This window comes from Phoca vitulina, unplaced genomic scaffold (genome assembly GCF_004348235.1).
Source record: "Phoca vitulina isolate PV1807 unplaced genomic scaffold, GSC_HSeal_1.0 scaffold1, whole genome shotgun sequence".
In the NCBI taxonomy this organism is placed as follows: domain Eukaryota; kingdom Metazoa; phylum Chordata; class Mammalia; order Carnivora; family Phocidae; genus Phoca; species Phoca vitulina.
In genome coordinates this window covers 72,059,637-72,075,655 of record NW_022589704.1, presented here as the reverse complement: position 1 = coordinate 72,075,655, position 16,019 = coordinate 72,059,637, and the positions used below count along the sequence as shown (strand labels likewise).

General features: G+C 40.5%; 1 long non-coding RNA gene across 1 annotated transcript in view; it reads left to right on the top strand.

Annotated features, from left to right (window-relative positions):
• The first annotated feature begins 366 nt into the window (after positions 1 to 366).
• LOC116635755 overlaps positions 367 to 16,019 on the top strand; it is a 33,776-nt gene continuing 18,123 nt past the window's right edge. The window contains exon 1 of the long non-coding RNA XR_004300209.1: positions 367 to 508. This is a non-coding gene — a long non-coding RNA (uncharacterized LOC116635755). The remainder of the gene's footprint in view (positions 509 to 16,019) is intronic.

Below are 16,019 nucleotides of genomic sequence, written 5' to 3'. Positions count from 1 at the left end.
CCTAGGGGAGGCTTGCCCGAGGGGCGGCGGGGGAGACGGTCACAGAGAGTAGAAAAGTTCCCCCGGCGCGGAGGGGGAGGCTGCTGCGGCGGCGGCGGCGGCTGCAAAGAGCAGGAGCCGGAGCGGGAGGAGCGGGAGGAGGAGGAGAAGGAAGTGGCTGCGGAGCGCTCGGCCAATGAGTGTCTGGAGCTGTGATTAACCAGGCAGCAACACATCATTTCCTCCCGGCGCGGATCCAGGGAGCCGGGAGGGAGAGGGAAGGCGGCGGGGCGGGGCCGTCCCCGCGCCCCCTGCAGGCGCCCGGCCGGGGGCGAGTCCGCCGAGCCCCACCGAGCCTGGCCGTGCCGCCCCCGGCGCGCCCGGCGCGGTCTGGCGGGCCCGGAGGAGGCTGCGAGTGCGCCGCCCGCGGGGCTTCTCAGAGGCGGGGCGGCGGCGGGGCAGGCCCGAGCCGGGCTCCCGCGGCCAGGGTGGGAGGAGGAGAGGCCGCGCGGCGCGGGTGAGTGCCCAGGTAGGCGCGGGCGGGGCCGTCTGGACAGCTCCCGGGGGCGCGCGGGGCGGGCGGGCTGCCTCCAGGGTCCCGCGACTGCGGGCGGCGCGCCGCTGGGGTCCTGCAGGTCGGCGAGAAGCCTCAGTGTTCTCATCCAGGCCATTTCTGACCTGCCTTCAAATCCCCTTCCACTTTGCTCATTTCCTTGCAAGGTCTGGGGTTATGCAAGAGCTTGCCATTTTCGCAGTCGGCCTCCTTGGCAATAAAAATAAGCGGGGAGCTGGGGGAGGAGGAGAGCGGGGGAGGGGGCTTCTGCAGTAATCTAGCCCTGTCCTAGGCGCCAGGGGAGCTTACTGTGGAAAGGAAGGAACATTCCCCGCCGCAGAAAGGCTGACAACCTCGGTCCTTAGATACACAAAAACACTCCAGTGTGCTAATATTATCCAGAACATCAAAAAGGCATGCGGGGATCAAATTTTGCATGGTGCCTGTTGAGTGTAAGGAAAGCACCAAGCCATTTCCTCTGCCCTCTAGAAGCTTATAATGTGCAGTCCTATCACAAAGCAAAGTAAGAGCATGAAACCAATAAATGGGGATACCATAAAGTATTTTTATCTCTACAGGTTCATTCATGCAGCAGGCATTTATTACGTGACTGCAGTACTGCAAAAGGTTGCAAAGGAAATGGAAGATCTGGTCCCTGCAGGTCAGGAGTTTACAATCTAATTAGGAACATAAGGCACATACACATGAAACAGGTAGAAAATAATCCCCGGGTATTACATAAGCAAGAGGACAGGGAAGGCTGGGGCCATTTTTTTTGTAAGGGGAAAGATTTATGTACCTGCATGCTTGCTTGGTGAGAATCAGGAGAGGAAATTCCAGGTCAATCAAGCCAGAGTGCCTATGTGTATCCTTGCTCTGTAAAACAGGTTTAGAACAGGGACCTCAGTGTCACTTGGCTGAAGCTCTGCCACTTATAAACTGTGTGACCTTGGGCATGTTTTTAACCTCTGTGAAGGCAATAAAGCCTGTCTCCAGATTTGTTGTGTGGTTCAAGTGAGATTACACTTACATGAAAGCTTCTTGAGCTGCTGTGTGAATGTTCCTCAATCTGGTACATTTGTGGAGTCCTCATTTTACCAGCCTCTTCTTGGTAACCTTTCTAGTCTTCCCTAGGCTGTAAGCTCCATGAGGGCAGGGACCAGGTTTGGTTGTGTTCACTGTGTACCATCATCATGCCTAGCAGAGTGGCACATGTGGGTGCCCAATAAAGGTTTGCTGAATAAGTGAATAAATGAACTAATGTATCCTGTTATGCTTTTAACTGTTCATTTTATCTGTTCCTTCAGTAGTGGTCTCATGTGACTGGTTCAATGCAAAGCCCTCTAACTCAGCCTTCCTGGGACTAACTTGTATTCCAGGAGAGTCTCTGGGAGGATTCTAGGTAGTTCTTGTGGCCTTGTAATATAAATTAATGATTGCACATGCATGCGTATCTGTGTAAAGCAGGAGGATACACAAGGATACAGCCTGTCACACAAGCCCTGTCCACACAAGCATACAGCCCAGATACAGTCCTTTGGCTTGGACACTTTAATCCAGGATTGTTCAACCTTGGTACTATTGACATCTTTGGCTGGATAATTGCCGTAAGATGTGTCCTCTGCATTGTAAGATGTTTTGCAGCATCCTTGACCTCTATCCATTAGACGCAAATAGGATGCCTTCTCTCCACAGTTGCGACGTTTAAAAATGCCTCCAGACATGGCTAAATGTCCCTGGGGGGCAGAATTGCCCCCTGTTGAGAACCAGTGCCTTACCCCGACATCTCATCCACTGATCTAACTATGGTGGAGAAGTCACACAAGTAAAGTAACTTGAAAGAAATACATCTTCTGTTATTCCAAGATTCTTAGATCTTTTCCATCATATGTTTCCAGGAGCACGACTCTTGTTAATTAATTGCCTGCTGCATTGTGAATTGGCATCTCTTCTGTTTTCTGCGTATCCTCCTCCTTTACACCCAGATCAACATGTTCATTTCTAAAAGTCAACAGCTTTCAACAACTATTAGGAAACAGAGTCTTGAGCAACCTAAGAGTCCTGTATAATATTCTCCTATAAAATATGGAGAACTCATTCCATAAAATTTTGCAGAAAGCTTCGCGCTTATAATTAAGCCCTTAGACTTACCACTGCCTCTCTGCACTCAGATTGTAAGTAATACAGAATATAAATTGTGCTTTTTAGAAATTACTGCATTTAAAATATTTAAGGAGCTACTTTGAGTGATTTTCTTTCATCTTGAAGCCATCTCTTTTTGGTTCTAGAAAGAGTTTCCCTTTCTTAGTGATATAGAGACATAGCTTATTAAAACCTATAGAGCAAAAATCAGCTTAGTTATACATACCAGCTTCCAGAAGCAAGTTCTTTAGGAGAATATTAGGATGTTTTAGAGCTGGTGTTGATGAAAATCCTGATGGATTGATGTGCTGCAGTTCAATTACTAAAGGTTTCTTGAAGAAAAAGATTAATGGTTGAAGGAATGAACTAATTCTGATAAGTCTGTTCACTCAGTCTGGGCATGTAGAACCCACCAAAAACCCTGCTCCTGGCAGGCGACAGCACTGTGTTTACAAGGTGAGCAGACATTTTTGTTCAGCAAGACAATGTCCTCTGTCTCTTTAAATAAAGTTATTTGAAACATTGCTTTTATAGTTTTGTTCATATTTCGTTTGGGTTTTACAGCTGTGTAATGGTTACAAGCATATGGAGATTAGTTTACATCTAGTTTAGTGATTATTCACGCTTAAGTTGAGCGTTGAAGACGAGGTAGGCATCCAAACTGCTTAGAAAAAGGGCAAAGTTTGAGGGTTGGATGTGGTTTATGGGAAAGCAATTTCTGTTCTGTTAGACTGGAAATAGGACACATATTCCAGGGATCCCCAAGTTCTCTATGAAATCCATGAAATTTGTGTTTTTGCTTCCATTACAATATTTTTAAAAGAAATTAATATGTTAAATTAATATGCATATGCTGGATCATATAAATATCATGTAGCCATGATCCCACTACCCTTTTTTGCTCTGGACCTATAAGAATATGCAGTTTATTTAAATGGTATTTTAATAAAAATAAGGCATCACTGAAGGTCTGTGAGAATTGTTTTCCTTTTAAAGGTGTCTATACATTCCTCAAGTGTGAGAAATACTGACCCGGCTGCATCATAACTATTCTTGGAGAATGGTGAATTTATTGAATGATAATAACCTGGAATTTATTCCTAATCCTGAGGCCATAAGAAACCATTATTATATTCCAAAGACGGGAGTGACTGGATCAGAGTAGTAGTAGAGGGTGGAAGAGAAAAATAATAATCTTAAGGGTCGCTAAAAATCCTATCATGCCTGGCACCCTTGCCCCAAAAGGTAAACATTTAACCAGTCAGGACAGACATTTGTTTATCTTCCAGTTAAGCTTTCCCAGGTGTATGAATGACTCATTAATTGTTCATTTCATACAAGACCTTATTGGCCATCCACCATATTCAGGGAACTGTGGGAGCTGCTCAGGGAGTCCTCAAACTGCCTACAGTTACTCCCCACTGGGAAAGTTAATCCAGACACTCTTAGCACAGCAGGTTACATGCAAACCAGTGTGCGACTCTCGGCCAGCCATGTGATAAAAGAGGCATTACAAAACTATTGCAGAAAGCAAAGATTATTCATTAAACAGTGTTGAGGCACTTGGAAAAAATCCTGTTAGTGCTCCCTTTCACACAATTCCTGAAAATATTTCCAGAAGGAAAAAGAGTTAAATATTTTTTCATTATAAATTAACTCAAAGCAAATATAGGTAGATACCTATCTTTAGATGGGAAAAGGACTTTGTAAGTAAAAGCTATGGAAAAAATAAATACGATTGGTTGACTTGACCATGTAAAAAATTTTCCCTAATTTTTTTTTTTTTTTTTTAGGAAACAAATATAAGGAGGGGAAAAGCCAAGTAGTGAAGCTACCCACAACCTATACTCAAAGGGTTAAAAATCTTTAACATATCAAAAAACCTTTATGAATCAACAAAATGCACCCTTTAATAGAAAGTTGATCAGATGTTTTGAATAGACTAAATTATTACATATGAACATTAGGAAAAAAATTTAAAATTCAAGAAGAGGGAATGCAAACAAAACTCAGATAAAATATTTCTGACAATGTGTCAGCAAATGAACATATCCTCTCTTATTAAGATTGACTTTATAAAGGACACTCAGTTGTTGTGGAGAGTGTAAATGGGAAAACAATTTCTTGAAGATAATTAGGTGACAATATATCAAACCCCTTAAAAATATGTATACCCTTTGACACTTTAATCCCATTTCAGAAATTTATGCTACGAAAATAATCATCAATTACTCAAAGATTTGTATAAATTGATAATCATCTAGTAATTTTGGAAATGCCAGCAATAAAGCATAAGCTGAAAAAAATAGAATATAAAGGTAATATTCTAATTCAATAACCCTTATAAACACATGAATTCCACACGTTCACATATACACTAAGATGAAAAACTAGAAGAAAATATTCCAGGATATACAGCAATTACCTTTGGATCATGGATATGGTTGACTTTTATTTTCTTTTTTACACAGGTCTGTGTGTTCCAACTTATCTGTTACATATTACTTTTATAAGCAGAAATAAAAAACATTATAAAAGTAGAAAGGCAGGGTGCCTGGCTGGCGCAGACGGTAGAGTAGGCAACTCTTAAAAATTATTTAATTAATTAATTAATATAAAAGTAGAAATGCACATATTTAAAAGGGTCTGACAATCATGGAACAAAACCTAGCTGGTGAAGATTGCATGTGAATTTATACTTGTGAAGTGGGTGGTAGGGTGTAGAAAAAGGAATTCAGATTTAGCATTTTTGTGCTCTTGCAGGTAGGTCCATTTCTTTCAGATAATCATTTCCTGGAGGGCTCACAGCCTTATCTTTTTGCCTGCATCTCAGTCTGTGACCCATTTCCTTAAAACCTTGAGGGCTAGATGCTCATCAGGACTGTCCATGGTCTTGCTCACATTCTAAAGCTGCTTGAGTTTCTAATTTACTTAACTGTGGTTAATTTAGCTACATTGTGGAGATGTGGATTTAAAAAGCTAGTCCTGTGGATGAATGCCCTCAGGACTATCAAATTAATTTCTTCCTCAAATTAAACAAATATATTTCAAATATAATTGTGTGGTTCTTGGTAGAATCCAACATCGCAGAGGCTTTTCCTTTTTAGGGAACATTCTTTTGCCTGATTGGTCCCTCAGAGCACTGGCATCATGAAGACATTTTCATGGATAAGAAATCAAATTAATTTTCCAAGTCCTAGTGTAGCCCCACTCTATCAATATCTAAAATCTAAAGGCTTCCTTTTTATTAACCTACTTTTGTTTAATGAAACTCCAGAGATCAGCTGCTAAGGTTAATTACATATAGCAGAGAACTAGCTGTGTGACCTTAGGCAGGTAACTTCAGATTGTAGAGCCTAGCTTCTCCTCAGGTGTAATAAAGTAAGGGGTGGGTTGCATCTTGGAGGTCTCTTCGTTTTGAAATTCTGTGACTTGAGTTGGAATTCCTAAAGAAGCTTATTATCTGGAGTTGCCGATGCTGCATTTGACACTCCTGGGGGTGGGGAGCTTAAGACTTCTAGGAACTGATGGCCAGGGTGATGGGAATAGAAGGACCATGTAGAGAAATGGCCATAGAGAGGACTGAGATAGCCTGGTCCGATCATGCAGGTCTCAGAACTGTGCAAGGAAGTGATTAAAAGAGCTTAGCAAGGGAATGAGTGACAAGCTTGCTTAATATCACTTATCATTACACCAAGACATCTATATCCCTTCATCAACAAGATTTCCCCCATGATTATTTTGTTTAGAAAAGAGATACAAAATATGCAAGTGCAAATGGATATATTGTATAGTGACAAGTAAATTCCAGAACTACCAGCTTCCCAGCCACCCACTTCTCTCTCCTTAATGTCAGCTTCTCTATATCCTTACAGAAATGGGGTAGACATATGAAACCATACCTGTATTCCCTTTTGCCTTAACCGACTGAGTCACCCAGGTGCCCCTGATTATACTTTCTGATTATAAAGTTATACATGTTGTAATTAAAAATACTTTTCAAATGGGGACACCTGGGTGGCTCAGTCGGCTAAGCCTCCAACTCTTGATCTTGGCTCAGGTCTTGATCTCATGGTCATGAGTTCAAGCCCTGCATTGGGCTCCACGCTGGGCATGGAGCCTACTTAATTAATTAATTAGCTAGTTAATTAATTAATTAATTTTGGGGCACCTGGGTGACTCAATCAGTTAAGTGTCTGACTCTTGAGTTTGGCTCAGGTCATGATCTCAGGGGTGTAAGATTGAGCCCCATATCAGACTCTGTGCTGGGCCTGCTTAAGATTCTCTCTCTCCCTCTGCCTCTCCCATCCCCTCTCTCTCCCTCTCTAAAAACAAAATAAACAAATACTTTTCAAATGGCACGTATGGTATGATCTGATTTTTATTCTTTAAGCAAGTATGTATGATGCACAGAAATGAGTTTGTAAGGCTATGGACCAAGATACTGGCAGTGGAAATCGTGGGATGGTAGCAATGCAGGTAATCTTTTTGGTTTTTATAGCAACTTTATTGAGATATAATTCACATACAATACAATTCGCCCATTTAAAGTGTACAATTCAGTGGTTTTTAGTATAGTCACAGAGCTGTGCAAACATCACTACAATCAATTTTAAAACATTTTCCTCATCCCCAAAAGAAACCCTATACACATCACCATATTTATACTTTTTATTCTTGTGTTGTATTTCCAAAACATTCTGCAGTGCTTGTTACTTTTATAATTAAACAAACAAATCTATTAGAAAAAAATAAAATAATGCAATATTCACTGTAAAAACCTACAGAGGAAATACAGAAAAGTATTTCAAAGAAGGTAAAGTCACTTAATTTTACTATTTCCAATATAAATAGATACAATATTTTAGATAATTTTCTCTTGGTCTTTTCTGTGCATATTCACATATTTTATAGAAATACACATCATTTTCTCTTACTCTTCTTAGTTATATTATGAGCATTTTCCTAGGTCATTAGATATTCTCTGAGTGTATGATTTTTGACTGATTTAAACCCCTGAATATACCACAACTTTTGACAGCATCTCATTGTTTCCTTAGGATTGATTCCTACAAGTAAGAATCTAGGTCATATTTCCAACTGCTAGGTGGTTTGAACTGTCCAACCCCCCACACCATTTTACCATCTCTGTTAGCACCCTCCCTATCATCCTTGCCAATTTGGAAATTTAAAAAATTCTATTTTAATTTACACTTACTTGATTGCTAATAAGTTAGTACCTTGCTCATAAGTATATCAACTGTGTGTAGTTTTCTAATCTTCTTTTTAGTTAATGCCCTTTGCCTATTGTTCCATTGGAATGTTAGTGTTATTTTTATTGATAAGAATATAAAGAGCCTTCTTTTTTTCTTTCCTGCTGAGCACTGAGCAGGTAGAAATTCCAGTCTATAAACAACTTTTAAAGACTAACTTGGTTTCCAGTCATTGTTTCTCACATCTTTGTAGTGGAACTGGCTGCCTTTCTTTAGGGGGACTCTTCATTTCTACTGTACTGAAGAAACTGATGGGGATGAAGTAGGGACCAGTCTGTGAAGTTCCTAATATTTTGATAAAATGGTTGCTTGCCAATTTCATTCTAAAGCTCCCCAAAATAGGGGCACCTGGGTGACTCAGTCGGTTGGGTGTCTGACTTCAGCTGGGTCGTGATCTTGGGGTCCTGGGATGGAGCCCCTCCATCGGGCTCCACTCAGCAAGGGCTGCTTCTCCTGTTCCCTCTGCCCCTCCCCTTGCTTGTGCTCACACACACTCTCTCTCTCTCTCTTTCTCTCTCTCATATGGATAAGTAAAATCTTTAAAAAATAAAAATAAAAAAATAAAGTTTCCAAAAATATATTATATTTACCACCAATAATATAAAAACTGCCTTAATAAGCTTTGATTTTCCCAAGTAGCCAGATAGGTTGTGTTCCACCAAATTCATCCATTCCTATAAAGGATAACATCAATGCTGGGTCAAACAGCATCAGGGTGTATAAGATGCACCCAAGTCTCACTTCACTTTTTTTTTTTTTAAAGATTTTATTTATTCGCTTGACAGAGAGAGACACAGCGAGAGAGGGAACACAAGCAGGGGGAGCAGGAGAGGGAGAAGCAGGCCTCCCGCTGAGCAAGGAGCCTGACGCAGGGCCCAATCCCAGGACCCCAGGATCACGACCCAAGCCGAAGGCAGACACCCAACGACTGAGCCACCCAGGCGCCCCATCACTTCACTTTTCTATCTGACAAGCATGAGTGTTTACACCAATGAACAGTCAGAAGTCTAACTCTGACTCCGTTCCTCCTAGTGTTACAACACAGAGCACTAAAGGTTGTCAGACCCTCCAGTTTCTAACAGAGATCCCATCTGGAACAAAGGAAGTAATTGTATCATTCTCTAAACAGCTAAAGATGTTCTACTGATCACATCTAAGAAACTGGAGTTTTAAAATGTGAACTATGAAAACATCTGAATCCCTTCATAATGAAAAGGACCTTGGAAAATAAAAGAAATTCACAAACAGCAAGGAAAAGGTGTTGATGACAGTTATTATTCCTGGATAGAAAATGGCCATGTAACGTATTTGATTAAAAAAAAAAAAAGAGGAAAAAGACAATTTATTGATCTGGGTGAACATAGAGCAACCTCATATAGAGCTGAGATGAGCTTTTGATTTAGACAGGCTTACTCTATTGCTGCTAAAGGTTGGGGTTCCCTGTTGACAAATCAAGTGTAGATTTGTTGACAAATCTGCTCTGTTCATCACAAGTTCTTCCACTGTGAGTTGCCTGCCTCTACTTGATTTGCAGTTATGTGTTAGACATCGGTAAAATTTGATAACCAGAACACAGCTTTAATTCGATATTATTTGATTTTAAAAATCAAAACAAAAATGGCTTTATATTTTTACAGCTATCACTATCCAGCCTTTGAAATAGAATGATGGGATTTTCTTTTCTGAAGAAAATTTAGAAATAATTTAATACAGCTTCCACTTTTTCTTTTTCCCTTTTTTTTTTTTTTTGATTTCATGATATTAGTACTTTTTTTTTTAAGATTTTATTTATTTATTTTAAGGAGAGAGAGAAGCTCTCTCTCGAGTGCTCCAGTCAGTAGAGGGGCAAAGGGAGAGAGAGAGGAAGAGGGAAAGAATCCCAAGCAGACTCTGTGCTGAGTACAGAGCCCAACTTGAGGCCCAGTCTCACAACCCTGAGATCATGACCTGAGTGGAATCCAAGAGTCAGACGCTTAACCCACTGAGCCACCCAGGCACCACATATTAGTGTTTCTTTTTTAATGCAAAGTTTCAAACATCAGCAAAAAGAGAAAAAAATAGAATAATGGACCCCATATACCTATGAGCTGGTTGAGCAATGATCAAGATTAGCCTGGACATGCTCCCCCACCCCCCACCCCCCGGCTTTTGGAAATTATTTAAAAGTAAACTTGAGCCATCATGTCATTCCATTCCTACGTATTTCAGCAAGCATCTCTAAAACATAAGGACATTTCTTACCCAGCCATAATGCCATTATCAAGTCTAACAAAATTAATGATTACTCAGTATATTCAATTCACAGTTCAGATTCTAATTGCATAGATTTTTCTCAAGAAGTCTTTTATCAAATCTGAACCCAGACAATGACTATATATATCATTTGATTCTTTGGCATTTTATGAAGTCTCCTTTAATTTTGAGATCAATTAGTCCTCCCCCACTTCCCCAAACTCCACTCAGTTTTGTTGGTGGTGGTGGTGGTGGTGGTGATGATGCCATTGATTTGTTGAAACCAGCTCAATGGGCTTCACCTCCATTTTACTTTCTAACTGTTGAAGAATACAGGCTTGGATAACTTGAGTGAATTCCCCCAAAAGAGGTGGTTAATCGATACAGAATAGAATCTCCTGATCCCATTCTATCACACCTTTCCCATATACCATGTTGCCATGCCATAGTTTTACAACATCTCTGATGTTAGCCTTCTGATGATTCAGAAAACATTAGGAACATTTTAAACTCAGCTTCTTCCATGTTTGTTTATATTTAAAATTCCTAGTTATCTTCTAAAAGTTAGTTAGGATTTAGAATTTGCAGTTGGCTTTTCCCCAATATCTGGCCTGTTGAAGTTACTTCATAAATGTTATTTTCTGAAAATATGCCAAAACTAATTCAGAAACTCAAGTTTTCCAAAAAGAAAACAAAACAAAACAAAAACTCTCATAGCAGACCAGTAAAGAGAGCTACTGCTTTCACTGAGAGTGGGTAGCAAAACTACTCCAACAAAATTGCGTAGACACATATGCCAAAAATTAGAATCAGGCATTAAAAACTTAGAAAACCTCAAAGACAAATTGACTTACCATAGCTCTTTTAGTTAAGCAGGGCTTATATTTTTCTATCCGTGATGCAATTAGTATATGAAATAAAGTGTAATCATTGGTACTTTATATGTTCCCAGGAAGCACGAATGTGGAGAGGACGCTGGGGAATTGAGGGCTGGGAACACATCTTTCCTCATCCATTTCTTATAGCCTCCAGAGAAGATGGGGAGAAGAAACAAAAACTTAAATCCATTTCAGTGGCTCTGGCTTTGTCTTTTTTAACAAGTCAACCAACAAATCGTTTCTTTAAAATCAATTTTAGCTATTAGAGACTTTAATTTGCGTATGCTCCATGCATTCTTCCTGTGTTCTAGAATTCTGATTAGGAATTTTTGCTTTCAAACACCACAACTTCCTCACATAAAAATGAAAAATTCGTGGCTACATTTTCTCCTCAGTCCTTATTAGCCTGCTAAAACAGGGGTCACCTACCACTTTCTGGAATTTGTTTATTTCAGCCCTTAAATACAACTGAAGAGATTTTAAAATATTACTTGTTACAGTGGAATGGATTCTGCATGGTTGCTGCTGAGTCTTTTTTTTTTTTTTAGAAAGAAGGAGAAAAAACCACATTGTTTTGAAAAAACATGTTTTTAAAATAATTTTATAGATTGCAGATTTTGTAAATGATCATGTTAATTGTTGGGAGGGGGTTCCCAACCTTGTTAATGTCCCCTTAGCATTAGGCTTTTGTTCCCCAGCGTTGAATATGTCATTTTCTCCCACAGACTGCATTTCTAGGGGTATAATTGCTGTCTCCATGTAAAAGACATCTCATGTGCATAAATTTCCACTCACTGAAACAAGACTCTGCCTCCCCTAATTTTAATGCAGATGTGATCCAGGGGGTAGAGTTACACTTACTTCCCCAAGCAAAATGAAACAGATTACACATTAAATATTGTCTTTGGAACCAGGTGCACAGAAACAACCAATTACCTAGACAGCTCATCAAGTCCTGATATGTTTACCACATTGTTTTTTGTTTTCTCTTTAAACATTTGGTGAATTATTCTGGGGCTTTCATTTCTCTATAATGAACAGAATATGCTTATTAATAAAGGCCCTTTTGTGTGATTCACTAACAGTTGACTCACAAAAGCCTTTAAAACCATGTCTGAAAGTTTCTGAACTGAACTTGTGTTCCCATGAAGACAAAGCCTTATTACTACAAAGAGGTTATCCTGCTTCTGGTTCATCTTCTTTGATAAATAATGGATATCCAAAGATGACTTAAAGGAGAAGGGGTGTGAAGTTGGGAAAAAGAGAGATGGAGGAAGGTGCTTCTGTTCCCCCTTTAGATATTCTGAGTTGCTCATACTTAAGTAACAGTATCCATATTATCAAGTTTTGGTCACTGCTCATTACAGCCTCTTAAATTTTTGTGGGTATCATTACTTCTTTGGGGTTTTTAATTAATCGCACATGCTGATGAATTCAAGGGCTCTTTCAAGACTTGTTCCTGTTATTCCAAGAGATTTTTACCACTTCCTGAGGAGGGGCTGTTTTAGATTTCCACAAAGTCATTAACCTCCCAAAGAATGCGAAGAATAAATAGAATGGGATGGCCAGAAAGATGTAATGGGTGCAAACTCTTAGGAAGGTCGGAGGCAGGGGGCTCTGTCGGGGGCACGCCTGACAGCCAACTGAGGGGAGGGAGGATTGGGGAGAGGGAAGAGGAAGATGTTCTTGGAAACCTTATGTAAAGCCTTAGTGGTGAATGGCTTGGAGATCAACCATCTGCTGGTGGAGTTGTTATGCAGGACTGACTTATTGAGAGTATCCCAGCTTTTAAACTGTGCATCCTCTGAGCTTCCGTTGGAAGTTAGGGGGAGCTCTAAGCAAAGTAGGTGAACATATACAGCAGAAAACTATATGTGTGTGTATGTGACCGGGTTGCAGAAACTGAGTGTAAATTTTATGTTTTTCTTTTTAATAAAACAATTTGAGACGTTTTAGAGAAGATGAAACTTGCAGGTGTGGGAATAGAAAAAAACTTGAAAAATGGAGAACGCTGCAAGTTACTCTCATACGTTATGGTCAAATTGGAAGTTGCTACAAGATGTGTGGAGGGCAGTTTGACATTATATTGCAAAATTACAAATGCAGGCACCCTATGACCTTGCAATTCCATTCTAGAAATATTTCCTGCACATATCCTCACCCAACTGTGAAATGATGTATGTACAAAGTTTTCATTGCAGCGCTAACTGCAAAAATAAGAGGTTGAAAACAACCTAAATGTCATCGATAGGATACTGAATCCCTAAATTATGATACATTCTTACAATGGAACACTAAGAAGCTTTTTTAAACAACATAACGAAGTTCTTAATATATTGATATGATTGCACTCCTCAATGTAGTGGTAAGTGGGGGGAAAAAAGCCAAGTTCAGGAAATTGAGTTATATGCTATCATTTGAGTTAAAAAGGAGAGATATACATCTATATTGGCTAGTATAATTGGACAAAAATTCTCGGAGACAGTGAGGGATGAGTGGGAGTCGAAACAACAGAAAGGCAGGGGGTAAGATGTTTCACTACTTTGAACAGGAAAAAGTTCAAAGTTCAGATGAAAAAATTGCTAGGTCTGGAGTGAGGAGCCTAGTTCTGCAGACCAGTTCGAGCCCTTTCTGACTTTGTAAACTTGGGGTCCTTATCGGCAAAGTAGAGAAGATAATGCTACCTGTTCTCCTGAGGGAGCTGAAGATAGTAAATGGGTACACACAAAGTGGGGGTGGTCCAGTGCCCGGGGTATGTTCAATAAGTGCTAGGCGTTTCCATCAGTCTTATTAATATCGCCACCACCTTTCTCATAAATCACTGGGTATTTGGGCAAAAGGGTGGAAAATGACAATGGGAGTTATGGAAATGATTACAAAAACAGAACATTTTCAGCTCCAAAGGGGTCTGTTGTAGGAATCAATATATCAAAACCATGTGTAGACCACCTCTCTATTTTTGGCATTCTTCTCTGCACAACTAACCAATAAGGGCCCTCTCCTGAGTTTCCTACCATGTACATCTCTTTCCAAGTTCCATCAGAAACTTATTTGTCTGCCTTGGGGCAGCCTCTCTCTGGGCCAGTCAGTGATGGCCTCACCAAAAATGTCAGCACTCACAGGTACCACACTGTTGGACTGGGGAGGGCCAGATCCCAAGGGAAGAGGAAGGGAGCTAGACAAGAAACAAGAGATCTCAACTACAGATGTTTTTGTAGTATTTCTGATTTTAAAGCTGCGGGGGTAGGGGTGGTGGGGAGAGGGAAGAGACTGGATATTTTCTGGACTACCTATGTGAGTGTAGGTCGCAGCCTGGGTGGTTTTGCCCTGGGCAGGGCAGTGAAGGAAGATGGTGTTCCTTGCAGAAATACAGGTGTGGCTTAGAGGCTCAAGTGCTGACCTGTGAAGTTAAGAAAGCAACGAAGGAGGTTGCCAAGCAAAGGGACACAACCTTGAGTTTAGGAACTTGAAATCTCCAAGAGTCCATGGATAAACTCCAAGTGGTCCTGAAAACCCACAAATTGTAAGAAGGAGTTTGTTTGTATATGAGAATATACATTTTTCTGGGGAAACCCATAACTGTCCCCACATTCTCAAGGAGGGCTGTGATCTCAAAATGATGACAAGCCCCCGCTAGACAGATGATGACAGTGAGCTGTGACCCAAGGAGTATGATTCATCCAACACGGGGGACCTGAGGCTCATATAATACGACTTTTCCAAAGAGCCTTAAAGAATAAGAGAGCCACTACTCTGCTCTTGTTGCTTTCTAAGCCATCATTCTTGTACTTCTGCTTTTGTTTTGCCATATTCACTTTTATTATAACTTACTGAATAGTCTTCTTTAAACGTGTTCACTTTTTAAACTTAAATGCCTAGTTTAGGTTCATCCTTTGGAAAAAAAAATATCTGGAAAATCGGGGGTATTTTGTGCCATTTGCAGTTTTTTCCCCTAATGTATATTAGAAGAAATCAATTATGTTTAAAATGTAAAGATGTTTGTATCATTTCCAAAATCATTCACTGCATGCACAGAGGTGGGCTTATGGCATTTTGGAAAGCCCTGTCTCTAAGTATTCTAAGATTCACAACACATATTCCACTTTATAGAGAAGGACCCTGAGGCATGAGGCAATTAACGTAACTTATTAGAGATTCTAAGCAAAATGTGGAAAAACTTGAAGTCAGGTCCTGGGCAATACTGTATCTGCTAATGACTTGGCCATGCTGTCTATCTTATTGCTATGCAGACAGTTTAAAGGGATTTTTAAATGCTCTTACATTTCCTCACTACCACGTGAAGAGGACCAACTAGGCGAGAGTACAAACTTGCTTGATTTAATGCTCTGGTTATGATCCCAGTAACTGAGGAGGTGGGGGAAAAGCCAGTGAGTTTCTTTCTGCTGAAATTCCATCTCATTTTTATTTCTCTTAATGTTGTTTTTTGAATCCCAAGTTCCAAAACCTGTCCCCTATTATGCAGTGCAAACGAGAACAGATGGGGAAAAGTTATGTTGGAAAGGGCTTTGGAGGGCCACCGAGAAGGGAAATATGACTACTCAATGTGTCACACACCAACTTGCAGCTGCCACCAGTCCTTCCCCACGATGCACCGCGTATGGAACCAGCCCGTGGTGCTCAGAAGGCGCAGGCTGACTGCAGGAAGGGAGCGCAATTAGGGAACAGTCGCTTTACTTGTGTTTCCTTGAAAATATGAATAAAGAGCATAGCAGCGGCACAGCCAGCGAAAGAGAACTCGATCCAAAGGCCAGCCTGGAAAATGGTTAGCTAGACCCCCAAGTTTGCCAAATGTTAACTGATAATTGGCTCTATCCCTGCCTTTTCATAGCAAAGAGTTGCCTCAGCATTTCTCAAAGTCACCATTCAGGTCTTCTCTCTGTCTAGGAATTACTCTTCTGGAAAGGTCATACAAGCTTACATGCATGATGTGGCTTCCAACGA